We start from the raw sequence: 14,763 nt of genomic DNA, 5'->3' as shown, positions 1-14,763 counted from the left end.
ACCAGCGGTTTCAAATTAAGATGCTCTCAATTACCTGTGGGTGATGGTTGAGTGATAGCGCACTTTGCTATATCTCCCTTCCGTGCCGCTTCAGCCCAGTACTCCCTGATCCTCCTGCAGCCTGACTCCAGGACTCGGCTCTGAGTATCCCAAGCCTTTGACTCTGCTTTTTCTCTGGGGCAGGATCTGATCTGAGCACTCTGAGGCAGAAGAAGCAGGGAACAGAGCAAGTGATCGAAGGAGCATCATTTTTACGGGTAGGGTGCAGTTAACTGTCTTCATGGGGAGCACTTGGGTACCAGCAGTGGATTTGAGAAATACGATTTATGTTTGAAAACTTTCTTCTTGGTGAGAAAAAATACTGTTAAAAATGTGAATGGATGCTTTTTGATACAGAGTGCAAAGTCTTTGTCAGACATTGACAGAATTTCTATTCAAACTTTGAACTTGTGGTCCAGGTGTGAGCAGCTGTACAATGCAATGAAAGGCAGAGAAGAATATGCCCCATAATACCTTTGCTCTTTGCTACATTTATGCACCTCCACGTTGTTTGAAAGAAGAGCTCTGGGGATTTCAAAGAATGTGTTTCTGAAGCTTGTGAAAGAAAAGGATTCCATGTGCAATTTCTGTTAAGATTTTTATCCTCTTAGGGTCAGACTCAGGCGTTTGGAGTGCTTTTTAAAACCTTTTGGTATTACCGCACAGAAGGTAGAGGTAGAAAAGGGCCTTTAAGTTAGTCACACAACACTGTTAACAGCATAGACTTGTTTTGTGCACCCCGAATTCTCTTTTTTTCTATTGGGGGTGGCTTTTGCTTGGATGTTTTCTAGTAGTACTTTGTACTGACTTCTGTCTCAGCAGAAACCCTTTGTTGTTTTTACTGTGTAAAAGTAGAGCATGAAAGCCCAGGCAACACTGGAGTCATATAGCATGCAGACAGAGTGAGGGAGTGATCCTGCTGACCGCACTCAGGATGGGTGAGAGCAGACATCTGAGAGGGTAGGCAGAAGTACAGGAACATGCCGCCCTTTACCTGCAGTCCCATGGGAGGGGTGAGAGCAGGCCCCACATCTCTCGGCCTCAGTGCAAGCAGCGTGGCAGGTACGTTGTGCAGTGCTGGCAACAGTCCTGGTCCCTCCACTGTCCAGACTGGGGAGTCTGCTGAATGCACCATGCTTCTCTTTTTGCTAGCATTTCTGGATTTTTCTGCCAGTGCAGCCCAAGGGCAGGGTGTGGAGATGGTCCCATCTGGTTCTGCCATTGGGTGGCAGCTTGGCACACACGTAGAGACCTGGCACTGCTCCTGGCATTCACAGCTGAGAAATAGCTGGGAAGTCTCCCCTGCGTGTCTCTCACAGTGACGGAACAGCATTTCTTAGCACAGGGGCTGGTCCCACTGGCAGGGCCTTGCAGGACATCCAAGGACTTCCAAGTTTTACTACAATCAGAATCAGAGAAAGTCTATCAGATTTTCCATCCCCCTGAAGCCCTTCATATACACAAACAATCAGACAGGCTTAATAATGATTATGTCTTTTTAAACTGCTGAATTGATGTTGGTACTAGATTTTTTAAACTATTTTTTAGCCTTTGAGCCAATTCAGTTCATGACCTTCACACTTAAGATTTTAGAGTGCCATTACACCCCATAAAAGACTAGATTGCTGTTGAGAGGAATGAAAATAAATATCATAGTAGGGGGAAAAGAAAGTTTTCTTTCTTCAGTCTGATAGTTCATGTAATTGGAGAAGGTAGGGACTGTCTTTATACCAGTCACTCTCTTGCACTGACGCTTTTGAAATATTTGGACACAAGTCTGGAGCTTTCTGTTCACCTGGGAGTAAAGACAAACTTTCAGTCTAAATCTCGGTATTTGCTACTTGTCTTTTCTCACATTACGTTGTAGCTTAGTGTTTCTGGAAAAGGGCTACACAGAAATCTTAGAGCAATTTAAGGCACAAGAGTTGTCTGTTCTCTAGCTTATTTTGGCAAAATGAGGTCCATATAGCTCTGAATTAAATGAGCATTGTGATATTTGGAGATTGCCTTTAAAGCATTGCATTGCAATACAATTACTCAAAAATAAACCTTGTATAGGTAAAATATGTTAGTTGCTGCATTTCTTTTATTCTGAACAAGTCTGTAATTTTTATTATAGCTGTATCATTTTCTGGAAAAAAAACACTTTGAACTTGTTTTGTTCTGTGCTCATTGCCTCAATTGTTTAAGTCAAGACTTAGGCTGTCCTCTTCAGTTTTTATTTTTATTTAATCCTTGGGAAGCAATAAGCTAGCCTTTGTGTTTTGTAATCAGTCTGGATGACCGAGTAATTCCACAAAGACTACTGCTCGCTGGCTGATCACTGCACTTGCAATTTACTTTTACTAAGATAAATGCCAAAGCCCTGCAGCTGAACAATTTGGTGCAGATGGCTAAGCTGGAAACCCATTTGTTTTGTATTTTTTAGCACCGACAGGTGAGATTCAAGAGTCCCCACCAGGGCTACATGGGCAGGAGTAGAAGTGCTGCAGTCAGTATGCGGAATTTTGCTCAAACTTTCAGGGGAGCTGCTTTTTGAGTTGTTCAGTGCTCTGCTTACTGCATGCTTACAGAAAGTATTTCCTTTTATTTCAAGCAGCCAAGCAAACTGTCTTTTCCAGTTGCTGCCTCAGTGTCTCCCCTCACTAAAGGAAAACAACAGGTGACTAGATGCTGATGTGCAACATTTGGCACGTTTTGCAGTTGGTTTCTGCTTCCTGATAATGCCAGGATATGAACTTGAGGTCATCACATCTGCTCTGGCTGCGTCTGTTCTCTGAAATAAAGACTGCCCGGTTCACTTCTTACTATTTGCTTTTACGTATGTGTTTACTCTGTTTATAGGATCCCAAACACTCTAAAGATTTGTGTTGACATCTTATAGTGACAGTCTCTCTGCTGATGGGAAACCAGGCACATGCATGTATATATTTTTGAGGCAAATGGTTGTGGTGATAAGTGTGAGCTTATCTGCTCAGCTTATTCATTTGAATGTAGCCTTCCGCGTTTAATTGCTAGAATGAGGAATTCAGTCCATCCTGTTCAGAAGTACGTGTGTTTATTCAGTCTATTGTTTAAGCTGGTGCCATTATTCATGCATAGTTTTTGCTTCCATGTAAGTTTTGTTACACTCTGATCTTCTCCTGTAGCACCCGACATACTTTTAAAAACCACTTCCCCAGAAACTGTTATTGCACTGTAATTATAAAAGAACATGCATATGAATCACAAATGAGAATATTACCTAACTCAATGTTCCTAGAAACAAGAGAGCACTTATGTGTAATACAATACATTACTAATTTATAAGACTCAGCTATTAAAATGATATTTTTTAGTACTGTAATTTGAGTACAAAGATATGTGAAAAGACTTTTCAGTGAAGATGGTTGTGGGCTTTGGAAACTTTCTTAAGTGTCCATCATCATACTCTTGTCACAGATTTGAAGAGCAAAAGCTGAAATATACTAGTTTGAGTGACTCCAGGTTAAGGTACCTTTAGAGTGTGACTATGTATGTATGTGTATATATACACAGGTGACATATATGTATATGTATCTGTACACCTGTGGGAGCGTATATTTTGGCCCCATTTCTACAAGCTTTTGTCTTTAAGGGAAGTCCACAGTGGGCTTGGTGTTTCTTCATTTCAAAAGAACTGCTCATGTGCAAGGGGTTTGCCTGCTTGGACAGCTCTCACAATCACGATTTGTTTTCTTTGTAATCAGATTTCTCAAATGAATGAAACTGTGATAAATCTAGCTTAGCTATCATTTTTTCACAGGGCTTTATCCCTGGGTTGGCTTCAGACTTATGTATTTCTAAATGTTACCAGTAACAGAAAGAGAAAGGAAAGGAAAGAAAGGAATTAAGAAAACTTCAAGTGTAGTGTCCCCACTTCCCATTCGGATGTTGGACACGTGTCTGCAGATGGCAACGTGAGCTCCTCTCTGTCCCTTCCCCAGGCTGGTGGGATGCACTCCAACGCCAGTCACAAGCTACAGAGTTCACTAAGCACCGTGCTGTGCCCAGTGATGATGCACAGTGTATTAGCAACTGCTGAAGCTGGAACCAGCATAGAGCTGGAATATTGGAACCTGCCCTACTACCTGGGCGAGTCAAGGAGGGAGCAGAGAAGTTGATGTCTGTCTGTGGTGGCCCATGGAAACATTCCCTGGATGATGCTCATTCACAGTGGAGCTGGCAGGGCAGAAGACCTTTGAAGCACTTCTTGGAATTCAAGGCTTGCAGGATCTGGTTTGACTCCTGTTTTTGGAGCAGTTTTACTATTATTAAGAGAACTTTCACCATTGGGCAGTGATGCAGAGCATCTTTCTTCATCCCTGGGCATTGCTCCCTCTGCTCCCTTGCTTTGGGGTAATTTGGGGTAATAACTGGGCAAGGGAAAGGACCTGCTGCAGAACTGCAGTGGTTTTAAAGCAACTTTGCACCACATTAGTAGAATGGAGATAGTGTGTATCACTTTGAATTCCTTTCTTGATGTAGGCAACAAATTGGAATTAATAGCCACACCTGATAACTTTTAAATGAAGATCGGGATTTTCCAAATATTGTAGGAAGTGGCACAAGCAACAGGAGAGAACAGATTTAATGCTTGTAAGCGGTCTTCTTTTTTTCAATGCTAAAGTTTGGGCAAAAGAGATTGACGCTCTCCTAGCAAGAAAAGTCTTTCTAATAAATATCTGGTTCCCACCTAATTCCCTTCCACTCTTAATACTGTAAAATAGAGCAATTGTGAATCCTGTAGCAGTATTTAAAATGACAGACGTATTTAAATCTGAGTTTGTCTAGTGAAACTGTGCTAAAACTATTATACCAGCATGATGATACCATGAAAGCTTTACAATTTAAACCAGAATTTTTTGGCACTGATGCCATTCTGAGCCCTACTGTGGTGAAAACCGTAAGTGGTTCATACTCTGGGCTTCCATATTGATCTGTAGTTATTCTTCCGTTTCTCCCTTTTCCATGACCCCTTTGTAGACCAAGGTGCTGCACATCTGTGCCCTTCGCAGATTCTCTGACTGAGGAGTGGTGAGAGGAATGGCCTTCCCTCTCTTTTCACCTTGCCAGCAGCAGTCTTGAATAAGTTGGATCTGTATGGTTGCAGGCAAGGAAGAGAGAGGGTCTTCAGTGGAGACAAAAGTGAAGGTTTCCCAAGACGGGATTTGTGCTTTAGCTGTCCTCGTGGGGTCAAACCCAAAAGGACATCAGACTGTCTGAGGAACAGGAAAAGAAACTCCCACCTTTCTGGTTCCCCACTGCTCTCTGCCCTTATGGCTTTTGGGGAAAAAACATCCATTCATTCATAAATTCATTTTTCATTCATAAGATAACTCTTTTTCATCTGAATTGCAGTGGTGCTAGTGGTGGACAGTGCATCACACACATATACTTTCCATAGCTCTAAATGCAATATTAACACTTGTGTTTGGTATTGAGAGATGCTGAGCAGCTGTAGCTCTTAATGAAGTCTATGGAAAACATGCATGGGAGTCACACTGTTAAAGTGTAGTTCTTTTTGCCAAGTTTTTCCCATTTTGCTTTCGATGCCAGACCTTAGTACTCACAATTCAACTGTTTATTAAAGTGAACTCCTTATATTTTGTCTCCTACTTATCAGATGTTGTACTTATAATTGATCCTTATTTTATGCTGTCATATGCAATTCATGATCCAGAACAACAGTTCTTCTGACCCTATAGAAAATTGATGGGTAGAACTGCTTGGAAAATAATCTCTGCCGGAAATCTTATTAAAACTAAAATTCAACTTGTTATTACAAAATTGACAGTCTGATTCATTCACCTGTCCAGGACAGAATGGAAAGTCAACTGAAATTTGAATCCTTGGTAAAGAAGTGTCACTTCCTATTAGTGACACAGACAGTCCAAAGATAGGATCACGCATTGCTAAAGGTAAGAGGTGCAAAAACTCACTTACAAATTTAAAAGCAACATCCTGTACAAGTATGATTATTGAATAGAACATTGGTATTATAATGTTCCAAATGGTAGCTGTATCTGACTGTAATTCATTATGAAGTGAAGAGTTCCTGGTGTGCCAGGAGTTCTCTTCACATGAGGAGAGAACTTAATAGGACTTTAGGACCCCAGGAAATTAAATACATTATTGCAATTCAAAATCTAGTCTTTCCCAGCCTGCAGCTACTAAAATGTGTAATGCCCACTATTTATTACATAATGGGCACTTAAAAATTCTGAAACTTTGCCTTCTCTTTGTAGCTCACAGAGACACAACTGCATTGAAGTGGCTAAGAACATGTTGCAAGCTGCTTGTTTGTTGTTTTAAATTTTGGAGTTAGCAGAAAGTAAAAGGCAAGCTGTTAAACCTCCACCAGTTTTCACTACATTGGAGTTGTTCAGAGAACTGCAAACCATATATTCAGAGCTTGGCTTCTAGACGTGATCTTTTGTGCCCTATGCATCTCATTGCCGAAACATTTTAAATTCATCGTTGAATTAGGAAAGGAGACATCAGTGTCATCAGTTCCTCATAGTCCCACAGACAGATATGAGGTACAGTACTGACCACGCCATCATCATGTGGAGCTGGAAATGCTCGTGTACTGCCTTAGAAGAAGGAATTGTTTTGGTCCAGTTTTTCTGAAGGTCCATTTGTGTGAAACCTACTCCAGTTTTCCTTTCAGCACACAAATAGAATTGCCTGTTGCTTGTCCAGGTATCCTCTTTCTTGCTTCTAATCCAAGTATGCATCTCGGGTTTCTTTTTCATCTGCTGAAATATGACTGCGATAATTTTATCTGGACAGCCTTTATGGCTCCACTGACGCGTAAGTGGCTGGCTGTGGGCTTCAGGCACATGACCTTGGGAAAGGTACAGGCTATTCATGTTGTGAAAGCCTTCTGTATCTGAGTGTTGTGCATGTGTCTGATACTGCTTTGTAAGGCCATGGCAGACACAAGAAGCTGTCCTTTTGTGTCTCTCCCTGCCAGACTAGCCAAGGAACAGTTTTATCTGGACTTGTCTGAGTGTGGCTGGCAGCTCTGCCTCCTTTCTGCTTCCCTCCACTCTGTGATAAACAAAACAGATCAAATCCTGACAATGTAATAGTTTGCTAGCACCACCAGTTAGGAAAGTTCCCATTATAGTGTCCTGGTTTTCAGTGTATTTATGATACTTTTAACATTTGAACAGAAATTTTTCAGGCCAGCTTTAGTGTTCTTATACTGCAGAGCAGGGATGTAAATTTAGTAGAGCACATGGCCTTTGTGTGAGGAGCACTTCTGTTACTTGTCCCTGTGCAAATCTGCCCACATTTGACCTATGCATTAGCCCTACACATTAGCCCTTGGGGGTAAATAGATCTAGAGCAGCTTACCTGTGCTGAGAACTGGCTGCGGGTAAAGATCTTTGATAGATCCAGCCCCTCTGCAGGTGCTGAAGAGCCTGCATGCTTGCTCTTGGCACCAGAGTCATTCCTTAGTCCTGGAGCACCTGAGAAGTTTCCTGCTATATTTGTCTTTATGCTGCTTCTGGAGACACAGAGTTCCAGCCCCTGGCTTACAACAGAATGGTGCACTGAGTGAGGAGGTGGTTGTGAAAAAAAAGTGTATACTGAGGAGTTAAAGAATGTGCTCATAAGTCTTACACACAAGGAGGGCAGTGCAGCAGTTTCATTGTCAGCCAGAACTTTGGCATCTCCTACCTTTTAAATGCTGCTAAAGCAAACAAGCAGGTAACGTTCTTGTTACCTAATTCCTCTGGAATACTTCTGCATATAACGTGGCATTGTCCTCGTTGCTTGAATAAAGGTGACAGAACCAACTAAAGCTTTGTAGTAGTTACACTGCTTAGCATTCCAAACAACCTTGACTGAGGATCCCAAAGCACTGTGGGCTTCCACATGTTACCCATGTGAGGGACAGGTGGCATATACACTTCTGGCTGCTTTCTGGGAGAACGGGCAGAAAAGGGGACTGGGACCATTCTTGTTCTTAGGCAGAACTCTCTCAGGGGAAAGAAAGTGGCTTACATTGAAAGTTCATGTCCATTTTGATTTATGAAAAAGTGATTTTCACAACTTGGAGGTTTCTGCCATATTTCCAACCCTTAGCTAAAGGGATGTCAGAGGGAAAAAAACAAACAGAAGGAAAATAAATACATGAACATTTGAATCCTTGGTTAAGGAGCATTGGCCAGTACTGAGTAAAAAAGAATCCTGTCATCAGTCTGTCTGATGTTAGGATTACCCCTCTCTTTGGTTTTGCATTTTTTTGTTGCTACTGTTCTCTTTTAGCTCTCTTCCTTTTTTTCATTGTGGTTGGATGGATGTATTTCTTGCTTATTAAATCAAGAGAATCATCAAACGTATGGGTTGGAAAGGACCTTAAAGATCATCCTGTTCCAACCCCACTACCATGGGCAGGGCCATCTCCACTAGATCACGTTGCTCAAAACCCCATCCAACCTGGCCTTGAACCACTCCAAGGATGGGGCATCCATGATTTCTCTGGGAAGCTTGTGCCAGTGCCTCACGACTTGCACAGTAAAAAATTTCTTCCTGCTACCTAATCTAAATCTCCCCTCTTTCAGCTTAAAACTGTTACCCCTCATCTTACCACCGCACTCCCTTATAAAAAGCCTCTCTCCAGCTTTCCTGTAGGTCCTCTTGCAGGATAATACTTTTGGATTCATTTCTCTAGTGGTCCCCCAATCCTCTTACATCTGACTGAATAAATTCCTTACCATGGAAAATAACTTCGCAATTTATAATGCTGTGAGATCACTTTCCTTTCTAGGGGTCTTATTTATATGGTCCTTTCTTGCTTTCAGCCTCACTGCTCCTGCACCAGTTTCCTTTCTGTTAGTAATGGCTTAAGGATAAATAACAGGCAAAATGTGCAAGTAATAGTGTTATTTACAAAGCCAACTTCTACCTGCTGAAAACAGGAACAAAGTTCTGGCAAATGGGAGTGGAGATACCACAAATAAGTCCTCCCCTTGGTGATCTGCAATAAAGAAGCCTTTGGGATTTTTTTTTGATCTCTTTTGCAGGATGTTCTATGCTCATTTCTGCTGTTTACCTCACTGGACCTTATGTTTCTTGACTGCTGGATGAGAAATATTTTGGCCAAGGCATAAAGAACATGGAGAGGGTGTGGAAGGCGTGACTCTTAACTCTATGAATAGTTACCAAAATTATAAAATAATTCATCAGCTGAAAAATGAAAGGAAAAGTAAAAATATGTAGTTAAGTGGTTTATTAAAGGCCGGGCCTTTTGTTAATGCGAGGCAGTTTTTGCCACTATGGGGAAATACATGTTTGGAAACAAATAAAAAGAAATCCCACATTCCGGCAATTTATTCCAGAGAAGCCTTCCTAAATTCTTCAGTGGAATAGTCTATTTCATGTACTGTAATTTATGTGTTAAACCACAGGTCTTGGTATAGTGATGTGTTAAGGGGCTAAGAAAGCTATACTGAACCTCAGCTATTATTTAAATATATGCTCTGGGCTATCCTACCAGAATGAATAGATTATCAGCTGCTCAAATGAAAATACGTGAGGACTGGAGAGTAACAGGTAAGAACCATGGACAGACATGTTTCCCAGGTTTTAGATAACGCAGGAAAATTATGAACTTCATATTACAGAAAAAAAAGATACTGAACTGAATGAGCTGATATGCAGACAGAAGCAACTGCAAGCTTATATTGCTGTTGCAAATGGTTTCGTGTGTACAGAAATAACTGCTGTGCCGGCCAGGCTGGGTGCCAAAGTCATCTTCTCTGCTCGTATGGTGCTGGGGTTGCCAGCAGTTACCCCAAAACTGATATAGCTGTTGGCATAAGCCTAGACTAGCAGTCATCACTTCGATGTCTAAAATATAGTGCAGCATATAGGCGACTTCTTTACAAAAAGAGCAGCAGAGATAAGAATCCCTCAGTATCCATGATGAGAAGTAACAGATGGGTAAGGAAGGCATTGTGTGTGCTGGAGGCTTGAGAGGGAAATGAGAGTGCAGAGCACAAGTGAGATTTTCGTTTTGCCGTCCTGCCTTGTACTAGGTGTTCTGACCAGACCCCTACCACAGCATTTTGTTTACAAACAAAATTCAGGTTTCTGTGTACAAATGAGGTTAGAAAAAAAGGCTTAGAAGGAAGGAAAAAAGTCCTAGATTCCAAAAAGATTTAAAATCTCAGCTGCGTAATTGGAAGTGAGAATGGGTGACAATTACTCTCCAGTCATATGAAACAAGTGGCCTTTAAACAACAAAGCCATTTGGATGATCAGCTGGGATGTGGATTTAGGATGTCAGTTAGAGTGGGCTTAGTCTACTGAAATTAAACATAGCTTTGGAGATGAAATTTTGCCTCTGGCTGGATGCTAAAGGAAGCAAAACTTGCCCTCTCAGATAAAATATGTTAGATCACAAGATACATGATACCATATGATTTGCTGATTGTCCCAGGAATTCACACCTTACACAGCAGAACAGAAAAAAACATTGTAGGCACTGAATGAAGAAGTAATAGGCAGCACAACATATACCAAAATTACTGCTTTGTAAAATACTGTGTTGTCTGACTTTTTTCTTTCTCGCTAGAAGGTTTTGGTGCTGTCAGTCCTTCTGCACTGTGAATAGAAGCAAATCTGTTTGAGAGCATCTTTGTTTTCATATTCACCTAGGATTTTTCCTGCTTATTACCACCTCTGTTCATTTAATAGTCTCTATTTGGAATAAAGGATACTTGAACATAAAATATTGATTTGTAGAGAAACTATTAAAACTGAAGTACTTTTTATGAGGCACAGCAGCTTTTTATGAGTTCTATTTATGCATTGTCTAGGCCTGACAAAGAGTTTTGTTTCTTTATAACCCAGAGTGTGGCAGTTTCTTGGATAGGGATGGGTTTTATCTTTATTTTTTGTTCCCCGCATATGGTCATTGCTAGACAAGAGGGTCAGAGTTTGCCCTAGTAGAGCCAGAATCTGGCTGCATTTCATTTAAAAAATGTAGCATGGAAACAGTGAGTTTAAAGGATACGATCTTTATCAAAGTAGTTTTAGGTCTGAGCTACCTCTGTCTGGATTCTTGCTCATAGCTGTGGAGGGCAGGTAGTTAAGACTGCACGTGGCAATTGCAAGTTGCAATTCGTTCAGATAAATCAACTGGTCTGGAAGTTGTTGCTGCTGGTTGTTGTTATTATTTTAAAGGCAAAAGGCTGAGTTTGAAACATGAGCTTTTCTAAGCAATGGTTTTAGATAATTATGGAAGGAGGTCTGACATCCACATTCAGATCTCTAACTGAAGAGGCAGAAACCTCAACATACTAAATAGCTCACTGACCAAGACATTGAGTCTGTTCTAGTAAACACACTTCAGAGATGCCTCTGGCACTGAGACAAACTAGCACGGCACAGCACATGTACATAAAGCTGAACTCAGGCTCCAGAGTGGGCTGGCCACAAGCAGACAGACTGCTGGAAATGTCTCTGGCCCCTGCAAACTTCCAAACTGTATCCAAGAGGCCTTTGGAGGAAGGAGGGCTGTTTAGGGCCAAACTCATGCCAGGCGCGGCTGTAATGCTGTAGCAGTGTAGGCAACAGCTCCAGCTCGGGGGAACAATTGCCTTGCCCAATTTCACTTACTAATACAGACATAGTCTCATCAGGGAGGTGGAAACAAATAAAGAAACAGCAGTAGTTTGGTTGCTGTCGCTTGCCATCATGTTGCACGACATTGGTTATGAACCCCATTGCACGCTGTTGCAAGTTATTCAGTAATTCTGGGCAAGCTGCCTCCCTAACAGCTCCTGAGTTAAGTTGGAACAAATCTGCCCTGGGAAACGCCAGAGCCCAGCTTGTCTGCTTGCCTTTTGCTGGGCAGGATCTTGCTTTCAGCAGGGTTTTTCTAGAGATATTTACCTATTAGCTTTCAAAAGCAATGTGAATGTTTGTGGGGAAATCTTGCAATTGAACACAAAGAAGTTTGTCTCCTGGGCCCAGGACTATAGTCAATGACCTGCAGTAAATCACTGATGCCCTGATTTCTGGCATTATTTTTTTTTTATGAATTCCTCTGGCATTCTGTTTTCTTCTGTTTACAAAGAAGTATTTGTATTGGTACCTTTTATTGGTACCTCAATGCACATAAAACGACGATGATGCTGTGGTTTATGTAGCAACATGTAACTCTGCTGACCTAAGGATGCCAACTATTACTGGTGCATGTGTGTAGACGTATAAGCAATCTAGCTGGAAAAATTTGGTTTCATCATGATGTTGACTTTCCGAGGATTGTCAGCTTCAGTTCAAATTGATCCAAATTGTGTTGGGATGTGCTTGTACGTAGATGTGAGGGGAATCACAGTCAAGAGGTGAACTGAAGGACTGGTACTGCACGGCTCCAATTCCTTTTCAGGCTGTGAAGGAAACATTTGTTCATGTGCACAATACTTAGCAATTTTTCTAACTGTTAGGTGATGATCTGTTTTCTAATTTGTTAAATTGTTACAGTAGGTGTAATCAAATAAATACACTAATAATGAGTATAATGGGAAAGCTTAAATATAGTAGAACTGCCCATTGTTCAGTTTCTGTCTGATTCCCTGACAGTATCCACAATATCCAAAGGCATGAGGGAAAAACACCACTTCTACATAGGCCAGCTGAAACTGCTGAGCACAATGCAGTTTAATAATAACAGTAAACAAAGTGACATTTTTAGGGGTGTAGATTTATTTATTTTCTTAGATATAAGTTCTGTGCTGAGTAAGCAGGCTTGTTCTGTAGTTTCCCTAGTATAAATAAAAAATTTGATTTGGCATATGCATTAGATTCATGCTTTAGGCTAAAGTTTCTGGTTTCATTTGCAAGTATTTTCATTTTCCTTAGGGACAAGAGTCATAAAAGTATAGAATCACTAGGTTGGAAAAGACCTTTGAGATCATGGAGTCCAACTGTACCTGTCCACTACTAAATCATATCCCTAAGCACTTCAACTACCTGTCTTTCAAATACCTCCAGGGATGGTGACTCAGCCACCTCCCTGGGCAGCCTGTTCCAGTGCTGGATAACCCTTTTGGTGAAGAAATTTTTCCTGATGTCCAGTCTGAACCTCCCCTGGTGCAACTTGAGCCCATTCCCTCTTGTCCTATCACCTATCACTTGGGAGAAGAGACCAACACTCACCTCACTACAACCTCTGTTCAGGTAGTTGTAGACACTGATAAAGTCTCCCCTCAGCCTCCTCTTCTCTAGGCTGTTCCTCCTGGGAACAACCTCGGTTCCTCCAGATGCTCCTCGTAAGACTTGTTCTCCAGCCCCTTCACCAGCTTTGTTGCCCTTCTGGACATGCTCCAGGACCTCAATGTCTTTCTTGTAATGAGGGCTCCAAAACTGAACACAGGATTCAAAGTGTGGCCTCACCAATGCCGAGTATAGGGCCACAATCACTTCCCTGGTCCTGCTGGCCACACTGTTTCTGATACAGACCAAGATGCTATTGGCCTTCTTGGCCAGCTGCACACATGCTGACTCATTTTCAGGAGTTCTGCTTATCCTCCTTGAATCTTCTAATACAGGAGCCTTGGTTTCCAGTTCAGCGTTGTAGTTTCACGCTTCTATAGCTAGTACTCCAACTCTGTGATCAAATGCACTTTAAAGGTATTCTGATAGTGGCAATTCTGCATGTAAATTGTCACCATTGGGTTTTTGAAGTTTCAGGGAAAGCAGAACTGCTGAATTCAGCTCAGGACTTGATCTGTAGCCTAATATGGATGTAGAATGTCTCTGGCCTCAGCCTCTGTGAGCACATTCGAAGCCTGCCAGGATCTCACTTTGGACCGTTTGCATGATGAATTCATCCTAAGCAGTAAACAAAATGTGGTTAATGCTCTAAATAGATCACCCTGTTTCCTGGGTTCTCTGTGATTCAACTGTTATTTAATTTCAATAACAAGATTTTTTTCAAAACAGAGAATTCACATTTCAGCTTTTTGTTGTGTCCATGCAGAGCCATATGGCAGAACTGTGACACCGTGAAATGGCTGGTTTACTTAAAAACTTCGAAGAGCAATTTAACTCTTTTTTAATACTGCTACTTGTCATAGCATTTACAAATTGCCTGCTTCTAAAGTTTACCCAGAGAATAGTTTTGTAAATGTAGTATTATCATGCTAGAAAGAGTCGAGCAATTCCTGGGTAGGATATCCATAGTCCTGGGTAGCGGCTCTGGGTGGCCCCAGTTGAGCAGGGCGGTGGAGTAGATGACCTCCAGAGGTGCCTTCCAACTACTCTCTGAGTCTATGACATGGTTCTCTTGCCATCTCCATGAGAGGCTGCTCCAGTTCCTGTGAGAGCAGCCACCTGAACGCAAATGTTAACCACCAGAATTGAACTACTTGATTTTTCCATTGTTTATAGTTGCCAAGAAAGTTGATTGTAAATCGAAACCTCTCCTTGGTGCCACTGCAGAAGTGCATGCTGGTGGTGTTGCTTTGGAAGCCTTAGATCTGCATTCTGTGACAGTGGTGTGTGGCCGTAGTAAGTGGTGTGTGGCTGGTAGTAAGAGGTCTTGATGTTACACAACAGCCTGTCTCTGTGGTTTTAACAAGCAATATTATCTGCAGAAAGAGTCCTGTGAGTCCTAGGAAATGAAGCAAGTGCTTTCTGCTTTCTATAAAAATATAGTTCAGAAATTTCAAAAAAAAAAAG

The 14,763-nt window shown here is 41.6% G+C and overlaps 1 protein-coding gene across 3 annotated transcripts in view; it reads left to right on the top strand.

The window, feature by feature from the left end:
- DTNA (dystrobrevin alpha) overlaps positions 1-14,763 on the top strand; it is a 234,136-nt gene that overhangs the window by 57,827 nt on the left and 161,546 nt on the right. Inside the window, exon 2 of one of the 3 annotated variants that reach the window (XM_054057195.1) lies at positions 184-257. The exons of the other annotated variants lie outside the window; for them this stretch is intronic. The gene's annotated coding sequence lies outside the window, so the exon portion shown is untranslated. The remainder of the gene's footprint in view (positions 1-183; positions 258-14,763) is intronic. 3 annotated transcript variants of the gene reach the window in all.

The sequence above is a fragment of the Cuculus canorus genome, chromosome 2, assembly GCF_017976375.1.
Source record: "Cuculus canorus isolate bCucCan1 chromosome 2, bCucCan1.pri, whole genome shotgun sequence".
NCBI classification, from domain to species: Eukaryota; Metazoa; Chordata; class Aves; order Cuculiformes; family Cuculidae; genus Cuculus; species Cuculus canorus.
The sequence above is the reverse complement of the archived record's forward strand: the minus strand, read 5'-3'. Positions and strand labels throughout refer to the sequence as shown.